The following is a 26,536-nucleotide window of genomic DNA, read 5'->3' as shown; positions in this document are numbered from 1 at the left end:
ACACACACACACACACACACACACACACACACACACACACACACACACACACACACACACACACACACACACACACACACACACACACACCGGAGCTCTCAGTTCTGGCTTGGGTGGCACCCCAGGCACGATGCCAAGGGCAAGGTCTGGAAGCGATGAGGTCATGTCGGTGCCCGGGGTGTTCCTGAGCATGCACAAAGCTGGCTGCAAAGCACAAACACACACCCACACACCCCGCAGCCTCGGCCTGCCTGTAGTCCTCAACTTATAACAGTCCCTTTAGCGACTGTTTCAAAGTTTCCACGGCGCTGAAAAAAAGGAATTTAACGGCCGTTTTTCACACTTGCGACCGTTGCGGCATTCCCCAGGATCACACGATCCAGGTAACCGATTCACATTTAAGACGGTCGCAACATGGGACAAAGCCCACTTAACAAGTGGTTTCACTTAGCAATGAACATTTTGGTCACGAGTTGAGGGTGACCTGTATATTTTTTTTTAAAAAAAGGTTTTTTGGGAAGCAAAACAGGAATGGAAGCAAAAAGAAGCCGAAGGCTCAGAAGCTAGATCTCTTTGAGTGCGAGGAAAAAGGCACTCTAAATACGCTCAGAGGCTGTCAGTCTGTCTAGCAACCCCTGGAAAAGATTCGTCTGTAAGGAAAAGGCGCTCTGTGTATGCCCAGGATTAACTTTTCTGCAGGAATGGGAGGAAAAACAAACAAACAAACAAAAAAAACCCGCTTTGGACAGGCAAAGAAGCTAGACCTCTTGAGCATTGACATGAGCAGCGACTGGAAAGAAAGAAAAGAAGGAAGGAAGGAAGGAAAGAAAGAAGGAAGGAAGGAAAGAAAGAAAGAAAGAAAGAAAGAGAAAGAAAGAAAGAAAGAAAGAAAGAAAGAAAGAAAGAAAGAAAGAAAGAAAGAAAGAAAGAAAGAGAAAAGGCACTCTAGACATGCTCAGAGATCGTTCGCCCTTTCGGCAACCCTCGGAAAAGATTCTTTGGCGGGGGGGAGGAAAGGCACTCTGTGCGTGCCCAGGAGGACAGAAACAAAGCCCATGTCGCTGAGCGAGATGCAATTCGGGGCAGGGTTGCGACGACGGGACTCGGAGTCTCGTTCGCAGCATGCGCGAAGGGCAGAGGCGGGTTCAAATCCTGGTGTGCGCGGGGAGAAATTGGCTGGACTCGCACCCGCCAACGGCAGCCGTGCAGAGGCGTTAAAAAACCAGCACCCCGATGGAAATGGGGTAGAAGCGACGTCCCTGGTTTGGACCCCAGGCCGGCGGAGGGTTGTCATGGCGCCCGGGCCGGCCCGCCCCTCTGCTAATACCGAGCCCCACACGGCGACAAAGGGCCCGCTCAGCGTTGCTAACCTATCCTGACAAGGGATTCTCAGCCTATTCAGTTGGACATCAGCCTGTCATCCGCCCTCACCCCACCGTCCGTGACCTCCCCACCTGACCCAGCCCTGTTGTTAAGCCCCCCGAACGAAAGAAAAGCAGGAAAAATCCACGCTCCGCAAAAAAAAAAAGGACCCCCTTCTCTCCCCCAGTCCCCGGCCCTGCCCCGTTTCCAGCTCTATCTTTTGCCTCCCCCCCTCCAAACTGCAATTCAGCTGCTTGCCTGCCAGTTCCCTCTTGAGGACTAGCTGCTTGGCAGGGAGAGCCGAGTTCCTGGGAGGCTAGGCCGAAACCAGGCAGGTGTTGAGTTGCTGTGGGATGGAGACAGAATTCATTTGGTGTTTCGAAAGGGCTTTCCGGCAGGGAAAAAAATGTGATTTATGACCCGTTTCGCACTTAAGGACCGGTTCAGTGTCTCCCGTAGTCGCCGGGTCAGACTCACATTTACGACGGTCGCAGCGGCCCCGGGGTCGTGTGTGATCCCCGTTTGCGACCTTCTGGCGAGCAAAGTCAATGGGACAACCAGATTCGCTTAACAATCTGCTTACTACGGTAGTGATCCACTTAAGAACCCAGCAAGAAAAAAATTGGGCTCAGTGTTGGTCGTAAGGCGAGGACACTTTTCCTGACCTGGGGAGCAAGAGAGAAATGTCCCGAGTGCAAAGCTTGACCTGTTGAATTTCAGCCTCTGCTGCTGATGCTCATAAAGCCCAAAATTGCAGTGTGGTTTTATTATTATTATTTTGATTTTCAGGGAGGCAGATTGAACCTAATTTCCCAGGCTTTGGCTCCCACGTACCTCATAAATTCAGGAGCCAAGCTGCAATGGGTACAAGATGCCAGGCTGAAGTACAACAGGGCGAGTGGATCATTCAACAGCCAACAGCCCAGAAGCTGAGCCCTGCGGAGGGAGGTCTGTTTCTGAGGCTGATTTAATAATAATAATAATAATAATAATAATAATAATAATAATAATAATAATAATAATAATAATAATGTTGGAAGGGACTTGGAGGTCATTCTCTCTCTCTCTCTCTCTCTCTCTCTCTCTCTCTCTGTCTATCTGTCTGTATCATCTATCTATCTATCTATCTATCTATCTATCTATCTATCTATCTATCTATCTATCTATCTCAGGATAGAGCTGAAAGGGACCTTGGAGGTCATCTAGCCCAATCCCCTGCTCAGGCAGGAAACCCTACACCATTTCAGACAAATGGCTGTCCAGTCTCTCCTTAAAAACTTCCAGTGTTGAAGCATTCACCGCTTCTGGAGGCAGGTTGTTCCACTGGTTAATTGTTCTAACTATCAGGAAGTTTCTCCTTAGTTCTAGGTTGCTTCTCTCCTTGATCAGTTTCCATCCGTTGCTTCTTGTCCTGCTTTCAGGCGCTTTGGACAATAGGGGGACTCCCCCCCTCTTCTTTGTGGCAGCCCCCCCCCCAAATATTGGAAGACTGCTATCATGTCCCCCCTAAGTCCTTCTCTTCATTAAACCAGACATACCCAATTCCAGCAACCGTTCCTGTTTCCCAAACAGATAGAAATGTCTTGAAATGAGAATTTTAGCAGGGATTTCCCTACATTACGCTCCCAATTGGCCTGCAAAGTTTAAAAAAGACCGATTAACGCACAGCCTTCAACCAGCTGTCTTTAAATAAAGCCCAGCTCTGCTAATCACTTTAAGGTATATTCTCAGATTAATTGGCCCAGCTTTCTTCCACGCTGACCGGCCCCGCCTTTGCCCCCCCCAACGCCTTCCAACTTCAATGACCCATATTTCACTCTATTTAATCCTGATCTGGGCCCAAGACGGCATTTAATGGATTCCCGGCTCAGCCCAGCCGGGGAGCGTTTCTAAACCTTGATCCCGACAAATAAACAGACAGATTAGGAAGGTGGGAAGGCTTTTAATGGGATCGGGGAGTGGGGGCAGACGGCCAGGATTTGTCCCTCTGGGTCCCTGGCTGGCACAAGGTGGGTTAAACTGTTTAATCCCGGTTGTCCACCCGTTCTGTCTAACTCTGGTTAAGTGGGTGTCAGAGATAAGACTGGATAGGAGAGAATATTTGGCATTGAGCTGTGGCGCTCTCTGAGCTGGGTGGTTTCCTTGCAGACGTTTTATGACCCAGCTAGGGAACGTCATCAGCACTAGAAGGGAGTGGGGTTTGTGGGAAGGAGGAGAAAGAGGAGAAGGAGGGCTGGGAGGGGGGGGGTCCTTGGTGGCCTGTGAGCTTGGTAGTTTTCTTGAAGATGTTTCGTGACCCAACTAGGTAATGTCATCAGTGCTGGAAGGGAGGGGGGATTGTGGAGAGAGGAGGAGGAGGAGGAGGAGGAGGAGGAGGAGGAGGAGGAGGAGGAGGACGACAACAACAACAACAACGACTTTGGGGTCCTTGGTGCTCTCTGAGCTTGCTTGTTTCCTTCAGACATTTCATGACCCAACTAGAGAACATCATCAGTGCTAGAAGGGAGTGGGGTTTATGGAAAGGAGGAGGAGGAGGAGGAGGAGGAGGAGGAGGAGGAGGAGGAGGAGGAGGAGGAGAACTGAAGGGTCCTTGATGTTCTCTGTGCTTGACGGTTTTCTTGCAGACCTTTTATTAGCCAACTATTGTAGATAACAACATCAACGCACCGATGATGTTCCCTAATTTGGTCATGAAACGTCTGCAAAGAAGCCACCCATCTCAGAGAGCACCAAGGACTCCCGTAGACAAGGTTCCTCCAACGTGGAGGGGCTAGGAACTTGAACCATGGTTAGCAGGCTTGTGTGACCCCCCCCCTAAAAGCAATGATTGAAGGGAGGACCATCGCAAGAACGGACTATCGTGTTTGTCACCCTTTTGCCATCCCACGTTCTTCACTGTGGCTGCGAAGGCAGAACTGGAAACCAACCCAGATTCGGATAAGTCTTCCATTTGGGCCTCCGTCAGCTTGATCAGGTTTGAAAAAGTGGGGGGGGATCTTTCCTGCCCCCTCCCTCCTCAATGGCTCCTCCACTCCAAGTTTGAGAATCTCTGATTCAAAGGGGTTAAACAGCTGTGGTTGCAAAACCAGCAAGCTGGCACCAAAGGAGAACAGTGGCCAGAAAGGGTGTAGGGACTTCTGCATGGGCAGGGGGTTGGACTAGATGCCCTACAAGGTCCCTTCCAATTCTGCTATTCTATTCTATTCTATTCTATTCTATTCTATTCTATTCTATTCTATTCTGTTCTGTTCTGTTCTGTTCTATTCTAATTCCTTATTTCTATTCTATTCTGTTCTGTTCTATTCTAATTCCTTATTTCTATTCTATTCTGTTCTGTTCTGTTCTGTTCTATTCTATTCTATATTCCTTATTTCTATTCTATTCTATTCATATTCTATATTCCTTATTTCTGTTCTATTCTATTCTTATTCTATTCTAATTCCTTATTTCTATTCTATTCTATTCTATTCTATTCTATTCTATTCTATTCTATTCTATTCTATTCTATTCTATTCTATTCCATATTCCTTATTTCTGTTCTATTCTATTCTATTTATTCTATTCTATTCTAATTCCTTATTTCTATTCTATTCTATTCCATTCCATTCTATTCTATTCTACTTTTTGGCAGTGGGATGCCTCAGTTTCCCCAGAGAGAAAGGCGGAAGCTGGTTTTCTGGCTTCCCGAATTCCCAGGCATCGTAGGAATTCGATCGCAATTCCCCAGTTCTGCAATAGTCCTCAACTTACAACTGTTCGTTTAGCGACCGTTCAAAGTTACAACGGCCCCTATGACCATTTTTTTTTTCAGTTACAGTCGTTGCAGCATCCCTATGGTCACATGATCAAAATTCGGCCTGACTCGTATTGATGACGGTTGCAGCCTCCCCGGGGGGTGTCACGTGATCCCTTTTTGCGACCGTCTGACCAACAAAGTCAGTAGGGGATGCCTGATTCACTTTACAACAGTGTGAACTTGGATTCTCCCCATAAAAAGCCAGTTGGGGGTAATTGGGGGGGGGGTGCTGGCTGCTTGGGAGCCCCCGAGGTTCAGCATCCTTCTGGCACCCCAAAACGGTCGCTTAACAGGACGATTCGGAGAACCGTCCGGAAAGCAATGACGGCGAATGCTCAGATGTTCCTGACGGTCGGCTGTCACTCACAACCCGTCACCATCCATGGAAGTGCTGGAAACAGACCGGACCGCGTGAGAACTGAAAGAGCTAGAGGCAAAGAGGGGAATTATCCAGAAAGCGGCCACTTCTGTGTGGACTCTTTTCAAAAGAGTCTGGGGGACCTGGGTGAGGATGGAGGTCACAGGTGCCCTGAAAGGGAGCGGACTACAAATTCCAGCATCCCCGGGCAGCCAAGCCAAAGGTCTTTGACGGCTTGGAAAAGGTTAAAGTATTGTGTTTGTTTTGTTTTGTTTTGTTTTAAAGGCAAGATTGCAGTTTATTTGATCAGCCAGAGAGCTGTCGTTTTGACCTCGGAATTATTTTATTTTCACAGTTTGCTTTACGCTTCTGCGGATGTGACGAGAGCAACACATTTCGGGTGCTAATAGACACAAGCGTGCGTAAACTTGGCACACGCTGGCTAACTCCCTTCTTCTACTTCTTGACAGATTTTAAACCTTGAATGGTGGCTGACTTCAGTGCCAAAAGAGGAGAGATTTTAGCTTCCCCCCCCTCCTCAAAGAATGATTCTTTTGCAGGGGGATTTTTGGCTTTTCAACGCCTAATCAAAGGAGACAAGCAACCTGGAATTAAGGAGAAATTTCCTCACAGTTAAGAAAAATTAACCAGTGGAACTCCTTGCCTCCAGAAATCGTGGGTGTTCCATCACTGGAGGTTTTTAAGTAGAGATGTGTCCGGAATGATACAGATAGTCCTCTACTTACGACCACAGTTGGGCCCAACTAAATGAAGCCCTTGTTAAGTGAATTTTGCCCCATTTTACGACCTTCCTTGCGGCAGTTCTTAAGTCAATCCCTGCAGTTGTTAAGTGAGTAACACGGTTATAAAGTGGAATCCGGCTTCCCCCATTGACTTTGTGGGTCAGAAGGTGCAAAAAGGGATCACGTGACCCCAGGGAGACACGGAAACTGTCGTAAATACGAGTCAGGTGACAAGCCTCTGAATTTTGATCACGTGACTGTGGGAGATGCTGCAGCAGTCGTTAAGCGTGAAAAACGGTCCTAAGTCCCTTTTTTTTTCAGTGCTGTAGTCACTTCCAACGGTCGCTAAATGAACGGCTGTAAGCCGGAGATGACCTGTATACGTTTCCTGCTTGAGGAGCGGGTTAGACTAGCAGATCTCCAAGATCCCTTCCAACTCAGTTATTCTGATTGTCTGCAGTCACTTTTTGTGGCTTGCCAGGCCCCAAATAAAGATTACTCTGTATCTGGGGAAGGGAAGATAAACAGGGCTAGCTCTTGCCCCAGAATTCCCCAAAGCACTCAATAATAACTTTGAAAAAAATGGAAAAAATCGAACAAAAAATCAAACATTCCAAATATTGAAAAATCACACCTGTTTTCTGTTTGAGCTCTACCCCATTCTTCACTTTTGGCATCCCATGCAAAGTCAGCATGAGGCTCCTGTCAGAGAGATTTTGACCCCTGCTCTGAAATTGGGGGGGGAGAACCACCTTATTTTCCAAAAGGGTTCCTCTATTGCACAGCAGCACCTTCCCCCCCCCCCCGTCCCCTGGCGTCCTAAGAAGTTCAACAGGTAAAATTTCCCACCTAATCCTGGGCATGCTGAGTCTCTCCTTAACAGAATAACCAACTTGGAAGGGACCTTGGAGGTCATCTAGTCCAACCCCCTGCTCAAGCAGGAAACCTAGGCCTAGACCATTTCAGACAAATGGCTCCGTTGCTTCTTGTCCTGCCTTCTGGTGCTTTGAAGGATAGGTGGACCCCCCCCCCTTTCTTTGTGGCAACCCCGCAAATATTGGAACTCTGCTCTCATGTCCCCCTGGTCCTTCTCTTTATTAAACTAGACCAGGGGTCTTCAAACTTGGCCCTTTGATGACTTGTGGACTTCAACTCCCAGAATTCTTCAGTCGGCCATTTTGATGAAACCGTGGGCTTGGATCCAGACTAGGGGTTTTCAAACTTGGCCCTTTGATGACTAGTGGACTTCAACTCCCAGAATTCCTCAGTCGGCCATTTTGATGAAACCGTGGGCTTGGATCCAGACTAGGGATCTTCAAACTTGGCCCTTTGATGACTAGTGGACTTCAACTCCCAGAATTCCTCAGTCGGCCATTTTGATGAAACCGTGGGCTTGGATCCAGACTAGGGATCTTCAAACTTGGCCCTTTGATGACTAGTGGACTTCAACTTCCTGGCTGAGGAATTCTGGGAGCTGAAGTCCACAAGTCTTAAAAGGGCCAAGTTTGAAGACCCCTGAGCTAGACATAGCCAATTCCTGCAGTCCTTCTTCCTATGTTTTAGCCTCCAGCCCCCTAAGCATCTTTGCTGCTCTTCTCTGCACTCTTTCCACAGAGTCCCAACATCCCTGTTGAATTTCCAATCTCTGTCGGGGAATGGACTGAAAATTTGGCCAGGAAAAAAGAAAACAGAAAGAGAAAGAAGGAGGGGAGAGAGAGAGAGAGAGAGAGAGAGAGAAGAGGGAGGATGGGGGGAGAGGAGATAAGAAAGCAATTATAGGGAACTTTAGAAGGACTTCTGATCTCTTGGGGCGAGGAGAGCAATCTGCTTTTTTTTTTAATCTTTTTTTCTTTTTTATAAGGTCTCCGTGTTTACTCAGAAGTAAGTCCCAAAGAGTTCAGCCAAGGAGCAGGGCTTTGGGTCAAAGTTTGTTCCAGTCGGAGTTTATTGTTTTTTTTTCCCTTCAAGATCATTACCAATCAGGCCTTGATCTCCACCCAGTAAAGTCTGTAAAGGAGAGCTGGTGCTGGAGGAATCAAGCCAGGGGTGCGTTTGTGTAAATCAGGGGTAGGCAACCTTGGCTCTTTTATGACTCGTGGACTTCAACTCCCAGAATTCCAGAGCCAGCATGACTCAGCTTGGAAACCTCTCCCTTTCCCCTCAGCATGGCTGGCTCGGGAATTCTGGGAGTTGAAGTCCACGAGTCATAAAAGAGCCAAGGTGGCCTACCCCTGGTGTAAATGCACTTTGTTGTCAATCCCCCCCCCCCGTTGTGGCAGTATTTTTTTTTAAAAAATGCAAAAAAACCCCAACAACAATCGGAACAGAGCTGGAAGGGACCTTGGAGGTCTTCTAGTCCAACCCCCTGCTGGAGCAGGAGACCTTTAGACCATTCCAGACAAGTGGCCTTCCAATCTCTCCTTAAAGGCCTCCAGTTTTTTAATGGAGTTAATTAACCAGTGGAACAGCTTGCCACCAGAAATTCTGAGTGCTTCATCAGTGGAGGTTTTTAAGAAGAGACTAGAACAGCCTGGACAGTCTGAAATGGCATATATAGGATCTCTGCTTGAGCAGGGGGTTGGACTAGAAGACCTCCAAGTTCCCTTCCAGCTCTGTTCTTATATATATATATATATATATATATATATATATATATATATATATATATATATACACACAGAGAGAAAGAGAACAATTAACCAGTGGAACAATCTGCCTCCAGAAGCAGTGAATGCTCCAACACTGGAGGTTTTTAAGAAGAGACTGGACAGCCATTTGTCTGAAATGGTATAAAGTCTCCTCCCTGAGCAGGGGGTTGGACTAGATGACCTCCAAGGTCCCTTCCAACTTCATCATCATCATCATCATCATTATTATTATTATAATTATTATGGATCATCGCACAGTCAGCCAGATGTTCAGACTGGATTTGGCATTTTGTCTACCTATCGAGTCCTTACCCAGGACCTGGGATAGGCAGATGTGGATGTTTGATGGTATTACAGATATCGTCGCAGGATGGAAGCAGTTCCTAGTAAGGCCGCCTTTTGCAATTGACTAATAGCGAATTTGTCAATGCCAATGGTGTTCAAGTGGTGCTCCAGTTGTTTTGGGATTGCACCCAAGGCGCCTATTACTATTGGTACTACCCTTGCTTGCTTTTGCCACAGTCTTTCTATTTCTATTTGTAGGTCTTTGTATTTTGTTATCTTCTCCAGTTCTTTCTCTTCTATTCTGCTGTCTCCAGGCACTGCCACGTCCACTATCCAGACTTTTTTGTCTTTCTTATCGACAATTGTTAAGTCTGGGGTGTTATGTTGCAGGTGCTTGTCTGTTTGAATTCTGAAGTCCCAGAGCAGTTTAATTTTATCATTTTCTATGACTTTCTCTATTTTATGATCCCACCAGTTTTTGCTTACAGGCAAATGATATTTTTTGCAGATCTTCCAATGCACCATTGTTGCTACTTTGTCATGCCGCTGCTTGTAGTCAGTCTGTGCAATCTTCTTGCAACAGCTTACCAGGTGGTCCACTGTTTCTTCAGCTTCTTTGCATAGGCGGCACTTACTGTCTGTTGCTGTCTTCTCAATTTTGACTTTATATGCATTTGTCCTTAAGGCTTGGTCTTGTGCAGCCAGAATTAGTCCCTCAGTCTCTTTCTTCAATTTTCCTGCTCTTAGCCATTGCCAGGTCTTGTTATTATCTGCTTTCCTAACTATTTTTTTAATGTATTGGCCATGTATTATTATTATTATTATTATTGATCATCGCACAGTCAGCCAGATGTTCAGACTGGATTTGGCATTTTGTCTACCTATCGAGTCCTTACCCAGGACCTGGGATAGGCAGATGTGGATGTTTGATGGTATTACAGATATCGTCGCAGGATGGAAGCAGTTCCTAGTAAGGCCGCCTTTTGCAATTGACTAATAGCGAATTTGTCAATGCCAATGGTGTTCAAGTGGTGCTCCAGTTGTTTTGGGATTGCACCCAAGGAGCCTATGACTATTGGTACTACCCTTGCTTGCTTTTGCCACAGTCTTTCTATTTCTATTTGTAGGTCTTTGTATTTTGTTATCTTCTCCAGTTCTTTCTCTTCTATTCTGCTATCTCCAGGCACTGCCACGTCCACTATCCACGTCCACTATAATTGTTGTTGTTATTATTATTATTATTATTATTATTATTATTATATCTGCACACATATACACACACACAAATATATATATATATATATATATATATATATATATATATATATATATATATATATATATGCATATATGCATATATACATATTTATATACAGGGCTTTTTCTCTCATAGAATGCCCAGAACGGTTCTGGCACCTTTTTTGGATAGAACCTTGTAGGGTAGGCAAGGCTGGTTGTATGACGTGTGTGAGTTCCGGCACCTTATTTTTTTTTTAAAAAAGCACTGTTTACATATATATATGCATACACACACAAACACACACACACACAAATATATATAGAGAGAGAAAGTATATTATATGTATAAGTATAGGTATAGGTGTATGTGTGTGTGTGTGTGTGTTTGTGTGTGTGTGTGCTGTGTGTATGCTGACCCCCTTTTATATAATTATACACCATTTTGTTACACCATTTTTTAACACTGTTTCCTTGCAGACGTTTCGTGACCCAACTAGGGAACGTCATCAGTGCTAACCAGGTCACCGATCCCCAGAAAGGGGTTCCCTTTCTCATGATCCCTTCACTTTAAACAGCCCCTCACTTTTGGGGACTATTTAAGGAGACTGGAGCTTCAGCATGAAATCAAGGACCCATGCTCCACCCACTACATCCCATCATCCTGGGCCCAGAGCAGACTTGATCTTGAAACCTTCAAACCCCAAGGCACTTTCTTTTTTTTTCTTTTCTTTTCTTTTCTTCTCTTCTCTTTTCTTTTTCTTTGCAGATCTGGGTGGGAAACGACAAGGGTTCAATCTTTACTTCCAGGGACCCTGGCTGGCCCGTCAAGAGAAAATTGACTCCATCCTCCTTTGAGAGACAGGGATCCCATTAAAAGTCTCTCCCCCCCACCCCCCCACCCCCCCCCCGACTTTAATCTACCTGTTTGTTTGTGCCAGGGATCAGAAATGGGGAGGGAGGGGCAGGAGAGAGAGAAGGTGCAAATCGGCTTGCATTCAAAGCTCATTAAAGGTGTCACTCGCTACAGGATTAGGCAGAAGACAGGGGGGATTCAGGCGCCCAGTGGCTGGGCCTTGCATTTGGGTAGGGGGGCTTGGAGATGGGGGGGGCAGAGACAGAGAACTAGGAACTCTGTTCCTGGCCATCTGGTCAAGGGTGGGGAGGGGGGGTGTCCTTTCGAGGCGCCTCGCCCCCTTGTCTACCCCCTGATCCTTTGCTCCAGGTGAGGACGGAGCGTGACAATTATGCTTTAATCGGCTTATAACAGGCTCACCGATATTTTTATGGCCCCCTTATCAGGTGTTTCAACCTCTGCTCCATCTTGACACATCTTGACAAGCGGGGTGGGGGCGGCGGGGGGAAGGAAGCCACGCGGGTTTGCCGAGTTGCAGACTCTCCAAGCTGCCTCGATGGGTTGAGCGGCCTTAATTTTTTTGGGGGGGGGTGAGGGAGGCAGAAACAAAGCACTGTCTCGCGTGGGGAGCTTCAAAAGGTAATTTTTTAAAAAAAAAAAAAATCCAGCCACCGGTGTTAGCTAAGGATTGAGTGCGCCCGAACGGGGGCTGCAATATCCCAGGTGACCACTAGAGGGCGGCAAAGAGACACAGCTATGTCACTGTCTCTACTGGACATCTAGGGAATGACAGGGTTAAAGGTCACTTCGGAAAAAAAGAGTCCCCAGATCTGCCTGATACATGGATGCAATGTTTCTCAACCTCGGCCCCTTTAAGAGGGGTGGACTTCAACTCCCAGAATCCCCCAAACTCCCGTATTGGGTGAGGAATTCTGGGAGTTGAAGTCCACCCGCCTTCAAGGGACCAAGGTTGAGAGACACTGCGCTGGTGTATCAAGCCTCTACACAGCACTGTGGCTAAGGACCCATCCCCATTGGCCATAGCAACAGCGGGAGGTGGGACTTGACCCTGGTAGCCAATCAGTGTTTGAGAAAATATCCTATATTTATCGTAATTGTCTACTTCAATGTCCAAAGTCTGGAGGTTGCCTGGTTTCCATGCCTAGGTCTTGGTTAAGGGAATCAAACCACAAACAAGCTTAAGAGTGGATGCATTCACACAACCTCCTTAACCAGGTCTGTTAAAGAACTAGGACCGACATTTACACAACATCCTGAATTTGGTGGGTGTTTTCCACCTGGGAGTGATTTAGCGTTACAGCAGGTTAGCAAACTTACCCAGGTGTCAGGAACTGTGCAAACTCTGCAGATGGGTCGATTTAGTAACCAGGTTTCAGCAAATTTTGCCCACACTTCCTATGAATCATGGTTGCAGATCCTGGATCTCACCAAGGACGCTTCCCCCCTCGCCATCTTATCAGTTCTGGAAAAAAATAATTTAAAGATTGACAGACCACAAAAGGGCTGACCACAGGAGGGTTAACTGCAGGCCACTTGGAGCTCTCTCCCCCTGCCCTTCGTGGAAACCAGCTCTCTCCCCCCCACACACACACACCCAGAAAAATGAAAATATGTACCCTGTATTCTGTTTCGAACCCCAGGAATTATATTACATTTGCTCTACTTTTCTATTATTCAAAGATAATTGAAAGGCAATTTGGTCTAGTGGGTAAAGGCAGCAGAAAAGGGGAGAGTGTGAATTCTAGTCCTACCTTAGCTATGAAAACTGGCCGGGTAACGTTGGGCCAATCACCAGAAGACTGTGAGTTCTAGTACAGTCTTAGCTATGAAAGTCGGCTAGGTGACTTTGGGCCAATCACCGGGAGACAGAGAGTTCTAGTCCCGCCTTAGGCAAGAAAGCTGGTTGGGTGACTTTGGGCCAATCACTAGGAGACAGTGAGTTCTAGTACAGTCTTAGCTATGAAAGACGACTGGGTGACTTTGGGCCAATCATTGGGAGACGGGAGAGTTGTAGTCCCGCCTTAGGCAAGAAAGCTGGCTGGAGGACTTTGGGCCAATCACTAGGAGACAGTGAGTTGTAGTACAGTCTTAGCTATGAAACATGACTGGGTGACTTTGGGCCAATCACAGGAGACAGAGTGTTCTAGTCCCGCCTTAGGCATGAAAGCAGCTGGGTGACTTTGGGCCAATTACCAGGAGACAGAGAGTTCTAGTCCCGCCTTAGGCAAGAAAGCTGGCTGGAGGACTTTGGGCCAATCACTAGGAGACAGTGAGTTCTAGTACAGTCTTAGCTATGAAAACCGGCTGGGTGACTTTAAGCCAGTGGTTCTTAACCTGTGGGTCGGAACTCCATTTGGGGTCGAACGACCATTTCACGGGGGTCGCCAAACAACGCAGTCCGCTATTTTTTCCCCCTTTTCCTTAGCTGTGCTACTCCCTTTTCTTCTATTGGCTTTTGAAAGCCAATAGAGTAGACTCTCTTGAATAGAGTCTAATTCTATTGGCTTTCCAAAGCCAATAGGAATTGTCCAGGCTGCCTCTGCCCTGCTGAGCCCGCCAAAAGCCCCATTCTGCAAACGGTGCTGCACCAGTTGAGTAGTCCTCGACTTACGACCGGTTTAGTAGTCCTCGACTTACGACTGGTTGGGGGTAGTGGCCTTAAAAAGGTTGAGAACCACTGCTTTAAGCCAATCCCCAGGAGACTGGGAGTTCTAGTCCTGCCTTAGCCGTGAAAGTCGGCTGCTGACTTAGGGCCAAATCAGCCCAACCCACCTCACAGGGTTTCTGTTGCGAGGAAAATAGGAAGGGGAAGATGCCCTGGATATGCTCCCCGCCTTGTGTTAATGTAAAAATAACAAGGGTAAGTTGCAAATAAATAAAACAATTGAACGGGGACCTTAGAGACCAACGCAGAAAATCAATGCTGGGCCTCAGAAGCTGCTTATTTTTTACGGGTCAGCAAAGATGTTCCGTTCAGAAGCGTCAGTCCCTGGAATGGATTTTGCAAAGTCATAAAAATAGCGGGGTGCTCACTCTTAACGGCTGGTTAAAAGGCTGAGATAATAATCCTGAATATTTTTTTTTTTCTTTTTCCGATGTTCTCAGTTGTTTCTATTTTGGTGTCCGGGCAGTGAGGCATGACACAGGCCCCCAATATATGGATGCAACCTGGTTTGGGCCACGCTGGTTCCTCTCTCAGAAGGGTGGAACTGCTTTCAGTTCCACCCTTCTGAGAGAGGAACCAGCGTGCCCCAACCAGGTTGCATCCAGACCGAAAAATGACTCAGCACCCCCATCTAACACTTTCTTCCCTGACTCAGCACAAAGTGGTTTTGGACACATCCAGAGGATGTGCAGAGGAACTGTCTGGAGCTTTCCTTTTTTTTTTTTTAATTATTTTTTATTTTTCCAAATTCTCCCCCCATACATATACCGTGATATTTATCAGATGTTAACATACATTCTTTTTACATTCATATATAAGATACTTTTAATAAAATGAAATAAATACATACACCTGGCTTTTGGTGTTGCTCGCCCATTTCCCCTTTCACCGTATCCCCACTCTTCTTCTCTACCTTCTTTCTCCCTTTCTTCTCTTCCCTACTTCCCTCTTCTTCCTCTCCTTCACCATTCTCCTCCCCTTTCTCCCCACTTCTCCTCTTCTCCTCCAACCTTCCTACTTCCTTCTCCCCTCCTTTACTCTTTTCTCTCTCCTTTCTTCCCTCTCATCCCTCTTCAGATACAATTCAGGGGTAATGTCCGAGCAACTCCTCTCTCCAAATTTCCCTATCTGTATTATATACAATAAGATTAATACTTCTATTTATCTAACCTTCTCGGTATATACTTCTATAAACATTTATACAACCTCCAGTTATTCAATACTGTGACACCTGGGTCTCCCTCCTTATCTGCCTTATATAGAATATATGGAATAGAATAGAATAGAGTAGAGTAGAAAAGAATAGAGTAGAGTAGAGTAGAGTAGAGTAGAGTAGAATAGAGTAGAGTAGAGTAGAAATAAGGAATAGAATGGAATAGAAATAAGGAATAGAATAGAATAGAAATAAAAATAAGGAATAAGGAATAGAATAGAAATAAGGAATAGAATGGAATGGACCGGATCAGACCACACCAGAATACAATGAACAGAATACAATAGAATACAATAGAATAGGCAGAGTTGGAAGGGACCTTATAGGTCATCTAGTCCAACCCCTTGCTTAAGCAGGAGACTGGTCACCCCGAAAAGATCCAGAGATTCATCGGAAGCTGAAAGAGAAATTAGCCACACTGAGAATAGGCAGAGCTTTTTAAAGTAAATTTTCACCGGGGGGGGGGGGGAGGAGAAGCAGAATGAGGACTGGAATGCAATTGACCAATGTGGAATTGACACTTTGATAATCTCAATATTTAGCTCCTTGTTAAGATTGCAGATGGTCCTCCAACTTACGACAGTTCCTTTAGTGACCTTTCAAGGTGACAACGGCTCTGAAGAAAGTGACCTACAACTATTTTTTTCACACTTAACGACCGTTGCGGCAGCCCCGGGGTCAGGTGATCAAAATTCAGATAGCCAATGGGGGAAGCCGGATTCACTTAACAACCGTGATACTTGCTTAACGACTGCAGTGATTCCCTCAATCCAGGGGTAGGCAACCTTGGCTCTTTTATGACTCGTGGACTTCAACTCCCAGAATTCCTGAGCCAGCATGAGGGGATTATGGCTGCCTTGATGACTGGCGGACTTCAACTCCCAGAATTCCTGAGCTAGCATGGCTCAGCATGGAAACCTCTCCATTTTTCCTCAGCATGGCTGGCTCAGGAATTCTGGGAGTTGAAGTCCACCAGTCATAAAAGAGCCAAGGTGGCCTACCCCTGCTTAACCCCTGTGGCAAGAAAGATCGTAAAAAGGATTGTAAAAACTTCACTTAAAAATGGTGGTCGTCAGCCGAGGACTACCTATATATGTTCCACATTACAGCTAACAGCGGCCCTAAATCTCCAATATTAGTGTGCTCTGTTTGAAAGAAGTGGACATTCAGTGTTGTGCATTTCCCACAATCCCTCAGCAACTTGGAGTTAGGTGGACTTCAATTCCCAGAATTTCCCAACCAGCCATGCTAGCTGAGGAATTCTGGGAGTCGAAGTCCACCCATCTTCAAGTTGCCATGGTTGCTAACAGCCATGTTGGCTGGGGAATTCTGGGAGTTGAAGTCCTCCCATCTTAAAGTTACTAAGGATACTAACAGCCATGTTGGCTGGGGAATTCTGGGAGTTGAAGTCCTCCCATCTTAAAGTTACTAAGGATACTAACAGCCATGTGGGCTGGGGAATTCTGGGAGTTGAAGTCCTCCCATCTTAAAGTTACTAAGGATACTAACAGCCATGTTGGCTGAGGAACTCTGGAAGTTGAAGTCCACCCATCTTAGGTTCCTAACTCCCATATTGGTTGAGGAATTCTGGGAGTCAAGTCCACCCATCTTAAACATTACTAAGGTTGAGAAGCGCTGGGCCAGCCTGTAGCTCTTCCTCCCGTCCCTCAAGGTGATTCTCCTGTAGGGGGAGCATTTAGCCCATGCTCAGAGGTTCGGTACCCAGTACAGTTCACGCTACCAAAGATTCCACAATGCTCCTTTTAGCGTAAGCAAGCAGGCTACAGCATCACTTGGTCCAGAATCACTGTCGTTTTGCTGATGCAGTACGGATTTCTTTTTATTTTATTTTATTTTATTTTTGCAAAGGGGCAGGGTGGGTGTTTGCCAGCTGTAGCACTTTCAGGAAGTGTGTGGTTCACCATCTGTTTTGCAGAAGGAGGCAGCTGGTCTTCTGGAATGGGGGGGAGTGAGGGTGTCCAGTCAGCTCAGCTGACCCACTCGTGATGTCTCCTCCAGAGACTCGGTTGACCTCACTGGATAAGAGAAGAAACGGGAGGCTTGCACAATTCAGCAAGCAGAAATGAGGAACTGGGAGCAGGGAGAAAGCAAAGGGAAGCCCGTTTGGGCTGAGGGCCTAGGCCAGTGTTTCTCAACCTTGACAATTTTAAGGCATGTGGACTTCAACTCCCAGAATTCCACAGCCAGCATTGCTGGCTGTGGAATTCTGGGAGTTGAAGTCCACATGCCTTAAAATTGTCAAGGTTGAGAAACACTGGCCTAGGAGGATTCGAACTGGTGGCCTTAAGGCCGAGGTCAGCCTCTTTGCCCCTGTGTTGTTTTCTTTAATTACCTGGATGGGGAAAAAAGGAACTAGGGTATGTCTAGTGAAAAGAAGGACATGATAGCAGCGTTCCAATATTTGAGGGGCTGCCCCAAAGAAGAGGGGGGGGTCAGCCCCTGAAGGCAGGACCAGAAGCAACAGATGGAAACTAACCAAGGAGAGAAGCAACCTGGAACTAAGGAGAAACTTCCTGACTGTTAGAACAATTAACCAGTGGAACCACCTGCCTCCAGAAGCGGTGAATGCAGCAACACTGGAAGTTTTTAAGAAGAGACTGGACAGCTATTTGTCTGAAATGGTATAGCGCTCCCTGCCTGAGCAGGTGGGTTGGACTAGATGACCTCTAATGTCCCTTCCAACTCTGTTATTCTGTGAAACAAGAAGCAGTCAGGGTAGCACTCAGCGGCAGTAGCTTAGGAAGGTGGCAATAAATCTCAGACCAGAGCACTTTTGATATGTTTATTATTTATTTATCTAGACTCCAACTTTTATTGTTATTATAAATAACTCATCCCCAAAGGATGTCAAGGAGAAGATTCTAAGAGAGTGTTCCTCAACGTTGGCCCCTTTAAGACGGGTGAACGTCAACTCCCAGAATTCCCTACTCAGCATGGCTGGCTGTGGAATTCTGGGAGTTGAAGTCCATCTGTCTTAAAGCAGCCAAGCTTGAGAAACACTAGGTAAGACCTCCATCACTCCAGACTTTAGACTACGTGAGAAAAAAAAATTAGAATTAAATAACAAGAAGACGAATTCCACGGTATATTAGAAAAGTAAATTGAAAAAGCAAAAAAACAGTTTGAGAAATGAAGCTAACGTTGAAAAGAGGAAGTTCATTTCCTTCACATGCTGGTGGTGTTCAAAGAGAGCTTGGACAACCTTCTCGTCTCAGACACGTTCATCTGAGCAGGGGTTGGACTGGATGACCTCAAGGATCTCTGTCTCCTCTTGGTTTCTCCTTTAACAAAAGATATTGCTGAGATCTCTTTCTCCCTCTCTCTCAGCACTCCCAGACTTCAGGGTGGTAAATAAAGACATCTACACAATAACAAATCAATAAAAAAAATTGCTGCCTAGCAGATTTGCACTTGGTTGGTTAAAATCATGTTCTTCAGGAGATTTTTTTTTAAATAATAATAATAATAATAATTGCACAAAGACAATTGTGCAAAGATGGGATTTGGGGGTTACAGCTGAGAATTCCAATTCAGTCGGGTGACATTGGTGCGAGGCACACTTTCTGACCCCGCCAATGAGTTCAAAAGGCGACGTGGAACCGTTTTCTCTGTGTCGATCTTTTGTCACGTCTGTGGGCTGGGCTGGATGACCTCAAGGGCCCTTTCCAAGGCTAGGATTGGAAGAAACAGGGAAAGCAGAACTTCTGAACTATGAAATTTCTTCAGCATATGCTTGTGAGTCAGATGCCTTTCTTAGGAAAGCTTCTTTCTCTCCAGCACTGGAGGCAATCAAATTCTCCGTTGAGAGATCAGCCGTACAAATGTAAATCGGAGAAAACAAGAGGGTTAACCCCCCCCCCCGTGTGCAGTGGGGGAGAAACATTACAACATGTTGTGCAAACTGCTGGATGCTTTCCCCCCTGGTTTTCAAACTCAGCAACTTTCAGATGGGTGGACTTCAACTCCCAGAATACCCCGACCTCAGCAAGTATAGAACATAGAATAATTGGGTGGGAAGGGGCCTCGGAGGTCATCTAGTCCAGCCCCCTGCTCAAGCAGGAGACCCCAAACAGTCCCATTTCAGATAAATGGCTGTCCAGTCTCTTCTTAAAACACTCCAGTAATGGAGCACCCACAGCTTCTGGAGGCAGGTTGTTCCACTGGTTAATTGTTCTAACTGCTAGGAAGTTTCCTCTTAGTTCCAGGTTGCTTCTCTCCTTGGTTAGTTTCCATCTGTTGCTTCTTGTCCTGTTTTGGAGAATAGGTTGACCCCCCCTCTTCTTTGGGGCAGCCCCTCAGATATTGGAAGACAGCTATCATGTCACCCCTAATCCTTCTCTTTTTAGATTAGACATATCCCGTTCAGAATAATAGAGTTGGAAGGGATCGTGAAGGTCTTCTAGTCCAGCCCCCTGCTCAAGCAGGAGACCCTATACCACTTCAGACAAATGGCTGTCTAGTCTCTTCTTATAAACTTCCAGGGTTGGAGCATTCACAGCTTCTGGAGACAAGTTGTTCCACTGGTTAATTGTCCTCACTGTTAGGAAGTTTCTCCTTAATTCCAGGTTGCTTCTCTCCTTGATTAGTTTCCATCCGTTGCTTCTTGTCCTGCCTTCAGGCGCTTTGGAGAATAGCTTGACTCCTTCTTCTTTGGGGCAGCCCCTGAGTTATTGAAATACTGCTATCATGTCCCCCCTCGTCCTTCTCTTCCTTAAACTAGACATCCCCACTTCCAGCAACCGTTCCTTATATGTTTTAGCCTCCAGCCCCCTGATCATCTTCGTGGCTCTTCTCTGCACTCTTTCCAGAGTCTCAACATCTTTTTTACATCGTGGTGACCAAAACTGGATGCCGTATTCCAAGTGTGGCCTTACCCAGGCATTGTAAAGTGGTATCAACACTTCCCGTGATCTTGATTCTATCCCTCTGTTAATGCAGCCTAGAACTGTGTTGGCCTTTTTGGCAGCTGCAGCACACAGCTGGCTCCTATTTAAGGGATTGTCCACTAGGATTCCGAGATCCCTGTCACAGTTGCTACTATTGAGCAAGGTACCCCCTATTCTATACCTGTGCATTTGTGGTTTTTCTCACCTAAATGTAGAACCTGACTTTTTTCACCGTTGAATTTCATTTTCTTAGCTAGGGCCCAGTCTGTCAAGATCCTTCTGTGTCTTAAGCCTTTCTTCTGGGAGGTTGGCTATTCCGCTCACCCCAGCTTGGTGCCATCTGCAAATCTGATGAGTCCCCCTTCCATGCCATCATGGAGATCAGGGATCCCCAAAACCTGAGGACTTTGAATGCTTCTGGACTTCAGCTCCCCAAATTTCTCAGCCTGCCTGGGAGTTTTGCAAAAGGATGCATGCAGCTTTCCCCATCAAGACCAGCAAAGGAAATATTCCATTCGCCATGAATTGAGCCTTCTGGAGTTGTATGCTTTGTGGATGTGGTGGACTACAGATTCCATAACACACAGGCACCCAGCAATGGATGAGGAAAACAGGTATAAAAAAACATTAAAATCTGTGCCAAACTGGCTTCATTCTACTGTATAAGCTGACATTGCCACCTAGTGGCCAGAGGCTGCACTGCACACAATCCATAGTGTTTCCATAGTACTAAATTCCAATCGTAATTTAATAAAGGTAAGTCCTCGATTTATAACCATTCGTTTAGTGACTTTACAACAGGAACTGGAAAAAAAGGACTTGTAACTGTTTTTCCCTTAACCACCGTGGGAAGAGAGGTCGTAAAATGGGGCAAAACTCGCTTAGCAACGGAAATTGTGAGCTCAATTGCAGCCGTAAGTCGAGGACTACCTGTATTGTACGAAACCCACAAAAAAAAAAAAGTCTGTCCGTATTTACCCCTTTTCCAGAATTCAAAAGCTTAAAATGAACAAGGGACAGGGAAGAAGCGAAAATGTCAAACAAATCAGAATGGTTTAAACTGGTTTTTTAATTAAAAAAAACAACAAAACACCGTACAATCAAAATTCCTAATTTCTAGAGTAGAAAACGTAAGGAAAAGTTTCTCAATTTGGACAATTTTTAAGATATGTGGACTTCAACTCCCAGAATTCAACTGTGCTGGCAAGGAATTCTGGGAGTTGAAGTCCACACAGTTGCTGAGATAAGAGAAACAGTGGCGCAGGGGTTCAAATATTCTGGAACTGACTTCTTCCAGCTGAGAAGCTTGGATGCTAAATGCCTGATTTCTTTTTCCTTCACAATCACACCTGAGCACTCTGCACATGTTCAGAGGCTGTCTTGCGACTTGCTTCCTGTATCTAAATCATGGGACGCGTTCCCTTCTCGTTGTGTCTGTGTGAATCTGCAGGCAAGAGATACATTTCTTCATTTCTTTAAACACTTACTTATTTCCCCCTCTTCGAAAGGTCACTGAATTGCTTGGGAACGAAAATTGCAAAAAAATGGTTGAGGGCTCAAATTCAGAAGCCGAAAAATAGGTATATTTCTGCAGGCGTGTTTGTTCTGACAGATCACCCACCTAGCTGAAGAAATGATGCATCCGAGCTGGCTTAAAACCAGTCAAAATTATCTAGTGCAATTCTGGGAATTGAAGTCCACGTATTTTAACCTTGCGAAGGCTGTTAACCTCCCGTGAGAAAAGATGGAAAAAGTTTTCCTTTCCGCCTGGAAAAAGTTCAGAGAAGAGCAACTAAGAGGACCCAAGGCCTGGAGACTAAAACATAGGAAGAAGAACGGCTACGGGACTTGGGTTTGGCTAGTCTAAAGAAAAGAAGAAGTAGGGGAGACATGACAGCAGTCTTCTGGTGTTTGAGGGGCTGCCACAAAGAAGAGGGGGTCCAATTATTCTCCAAAGCACCAGAAGGCAAATGGAAACTACCCAAGGAGAGAAGCAACCTGGAATTAAGGAGAAACTTCCTAACAATGAAGACAATTAACCAGTGGAACAGCTTGCCACCAGAAATTGTGGGTCCTTCATCACTGGAGGTTTTTAAGAAGAGACTGGACAGCCACTTTGTCTGAAATGATAGAGGGTCTCCTGCTTGAGCAGGGGGCTGGACTAGAAGACCTCCAAGGTCCCTTCCAACTCTGTTATTCTGTTCTATTCTATTCTATTCTATTCTATTCTATTCTATTCTATTCTATTCTACTCTATTCTATTCTACTCTATTCCCTATTTCCTAATTCTAATTCTATTATATTCCTTATTTCTATTCTATTCTATTCTATTCTATTCTATTCTATTCTATTCTATTCCCCATTTCCTAATTCTAATTCTATTATATTCCTTATTTTTATTCTATTCTATTCTATTCTAGTCTAGTCTAGTCTAATCTAGTCCTGTTCTGTTCTGTTCTATTCTAGTCTACTTTATTCTGTTTTGTTATTATTCTACTCTGTTCTATTATTATTATTCTATTCTATTCTATTATTATTATTCTATTCCATTCCATTATTATTATTTTACTCTATTATTCTATTCTACTCTACTCTATTCCATTTCTATTCTATTTTATTCTACTCTATTCCATTTCTATTCTATTCTATTCTAGTCTAGTCTAGTCCTGTTCTGTTCTATTCTATTCTATTCTGTTTTGTTATTATTCTATTCTGTTCTATTATTATTCTATTCTATTATTATTATTCTATTCCATTCCATTATTATTATTTTACTCTATTCTATTCTACTCTACTCTACTCTATTCCATTTCTATTCTATTTTATTCTACTCTACTCTATTCCATTTCTATTCTATTTTGTTCTGTTCTGTTCTGTTCTATTCCATGTGAGATTGGGACCATGCCGAATCCTCGTAGATTTTCTGGTTTTCATGGGGCTCTTCCCTTCCCGATATTTTTGATTTGATTTGATTGTGATTTCTACAGCCTCCCATCTCCGCAAAGGACTCTGGGCGGCCTCACGGTTTTGCTCACCCCCTTCACTCCATGACCCATTTATGGTGGTCAACCCAAGGACATTTTGGAAGTAAACACCCTGGGATTTACCGCTGGGCCACAGGGTCTCCGTCTGCTTCGCACAGAACTCCATAAACATGGCCAGAAATGTCCTCTGGCGTTTGTAGACTTTGCCCATCTCCGTGACGTCCGCCCGCCCAACGGCCCCTGTTCTGTTTTTCTGGACTGGGCTTGTTTGAAACCGTGCACAAAAAAATATCCTGCTTAGGAAGAAGTTTGTTTGCTGTACTTTGGCATTGTTGAATCAAGAGATCAAAGGGGATCACGGTTATCTCTTTCTCTCTTATTTTTGTCACGGCAAACCTGGCCCAAGCAACAGGGCCGAGCTTCGTATTTCGGTTAAAAAAATCTTGCCTTAAGTGACTTTGGAAATCCTGGAGGAGATCGTTAAACCGTTCCAAAGGAAGGGAAAAAAAAAAAAAAAGATTTAGCCTGGAAGTGAATTTCTACATGAGCCTTAGTAGAGCCTCCCTAGACAGGGGCAGTCTATCGCTGCTTATCATTTCCTTGTTCAGACGGCCCGCTTAAGGGGGTGGGGGTGGGGGGGTCTTTGAGCAAAACTCTTTGGAAATTTCTTTGAATTTGAATATTTGGGCCAGAACCGTAAAAGTACTCCTCCGTTTATGATAGGGGTAGGCAACCTTGGCTCTTTTATGATTGGTGGACTTCAACTCCCAGAATTCCTGAGCCAGCATGGGGGAACTATGGTCCCCTCATGACTCGTGGACTTCAACTCCCAGAATTCCTGAGCCAGCATGGGGGAACTATGGCCCCCTCATGACTGGTGGACTTCAACTCCCAGAATTCCTGAGCCAGCATGGGGGAACTATGGTCCCCTCATGACTGGTGGACTTCAACTCCCAGAATTCCTGAGCCAGCATGGGGGAACTATGGCCCCCTCGGGACTCGTGGACTTCAACTCCCAGAATTCCTGAGCCAGCATGGGGGAACTATGGCCCCCTCGTGACTGGTGGACTTCAACTCCCAGAATACCTGAGCCAGCCACGCTGAGGGGAAAGGGAGGTTTCCAAGCTGAGCCAGGCTGGCTCAGGAATTCTGGGAGTTGAAGTCCACGAGTCATAAAAGAGCCAAGGTTGCCTACCCCTGCTCTAAACTAATAAAGTCTACATTAATTAACATTAATTATGCTTTCATATGTTCCTCTAACTGAGGGGTCTGCAAACTTGGTTCTTTTATGACTCGTGGACTTCAACTCCCAGAATTCCTGAGCCAGCATGGGGGAACTATGGCTCCCTTGAGGACTCGTGGACTTCAACTCCCAGAATTCCTGAGCCAGCCATGCTGAGGAGAAAGGGAGAGGTTTCCAAGCTGAGCCATGGTGGCTCAGGAATTCTGGGAGTTGACGTCCACGAGTCATAAAAGAGCCAAGGTTGCCTACCCCTGGTTTATGACAATCGGGACCGGAACTCCTGTCACTAAGCGATGGGATTGTTAAGCGAATCATGACGCGACTGGGCTCATCAGCAGCACCAAAACAGCCATCACATGGTCGGTCCAAGGCAGTCCTTTACTTACGACCCCGAATTTCCGTTGCTAAGTGAGACAGTTGTCACTATTTTTCAACAATTTGAACAGTCACAGAATGAACAGTTGGCAAGTTGAGGGCTGTCCTGATTCCCTGAAGATCATCAAAGCCAGGGGTGGTCAACCACGGCCCCTTTATAACTCGTGGACTTCAACTCCCAGAATTCCTGAGCCAATTGGCTCAGGAATTCTGGGAGTTGAAGTCCACGAGTCATAAAGCGGCCGTGGTTGACCACCGCTGATCTTTGCTTAATCTTCTACCAAACCACCCGCCCTGTTGTTCCTTTCTCTTCTCCTTCCCCATCTTCCTCATTTTAATTTTCAAAGAAGGATGCTGGGAGTTACAGGTAATCCTCAATCAGAAGAGCGTGGGAAGGGGCCTTGGAGGTCTTCCAGTCCAACCCCCGGCTCAAGCAGGAGACCCTAGACCACTTCAGACAAATGGCTGTCCAGTCTCTTCTTAAAAACCTCCAGTGATGGAGCGCCTACAACTTCTGAAGGCCAGCTGTTCCACTGGTTAATTGTTCCCTAATCCTCTTTGTTGCTCTTCTCTGCACTCTTTCTAGAGTCTCAACATCTTTTTTTAACATCGTGGCGGCCCAAACTGGATGCTGTATTCCAAGTGTGGCCTTATCAAGGCCTTGTAAAGTGGCATTAACACTTCCCATGATCTTGATACCATCCCTCTGTTAATGCAGCCCAGCACTGTGTTGGCTTTTTTGGCAGCTGCTGCACACGGTTGGCTCATGCTTAAGTGATCGTCCACTAGGACTCCAAGATCCAACACTTGCTGTTTTTAAGGAAAGATTGGAGAACCATTTGTCTGAAATGGTATAGGGTTTCCTGCCTGAGCAGGTAGTTGGACTAGATGACCTCCAAGGTCCCTTCCAAGTCTGTTATTGTATTCTATTCTATTCTATTCTATTCTGTATTTCCATTCCATTCTATTCTATTCTACTCTACTCTACTCTATTCTATTCTAATAATAATAATGATGATGATGATAAAGTTGGAAGGGACCTTGGAGGTCATCTAGTCCAACCCCCTGCTTAGGCAGGAAACCCTATGCCATTTCTGACAAATGGCTGTCCAGTTTCTTCTTAAAAACTTCCAATGTTGCTCATTCACCGCTTCTATTCTATTCTATTCTATTCTATTCTATTCTATTCTATTCTATTCTATTCTATTCTATTCTATTCTATTCTATTCCTTATTCTATTTTATTCTTATTCTACCCTTCTTATTCCTATTCTATTCTACCTTATCCTATTCTATTTCTTATTCTATTCTATTATATTCCATATTTTCAATTCTATTCTATTCTATTCTATTCTATTCTGTATTTCTATTCTATTCTATTCTGTATTTCTATTCTGTAATTCTATTCTATCTATTGTATTCTATTCTTCACTTTATTCTATTCTATTCTATTCTATTCCTTATTTCTATTCTAATTCCATATATTCTATTCTATTCCTTCTAATTCCACATATTCTATTCTATTCTAGTCTAGTCTAGTCTAGTCTGTATTTCTATTGTATTGTATTGTATTGTATTCTGTATTTCTTTTCTATTCTATATTTCTATTCTGTTCTGTTCTGTTCTGCTTCCTCGCCTAAATGCAGAACCTGACTTTTCTCCTTTCCTTTGGTGAGATCGCTCATTCGCGGCCCTAAGTCGAGGGCTGCCTGTATTGGCGGAGACAGGCGCCCTGCCCTCTGCACGTGGGCAGGAGTCCCCCTTTTCCGGAGCGCGATCGCCGAGCAAGAGGCGGGCGGGGTTACATCAGATGCCGACGCGGCCGCCGTGCGCGGGGAGGGGGGC

The sequence above is a fragment of the Crotalus tigris genome, unplaced genomic scaffold (assembly GCF_016545835.1).
Source record: "Crotalus tigris isolate CLP2741 ecotype Arizona unplaced genomic scaffold, ASM1654583v1 scf7180000017690.20705106771:4171800, whole genome shotgun sequence".
Taxonomy (NCBI): Eukaryota; Metazoa; Chordata; class Lepidosauria; order Squamata; family Viperidae; genus Crotalus; species Crotalus tigris.
This window is presented reverse-complemented; position numbering follows the sequence as displayed.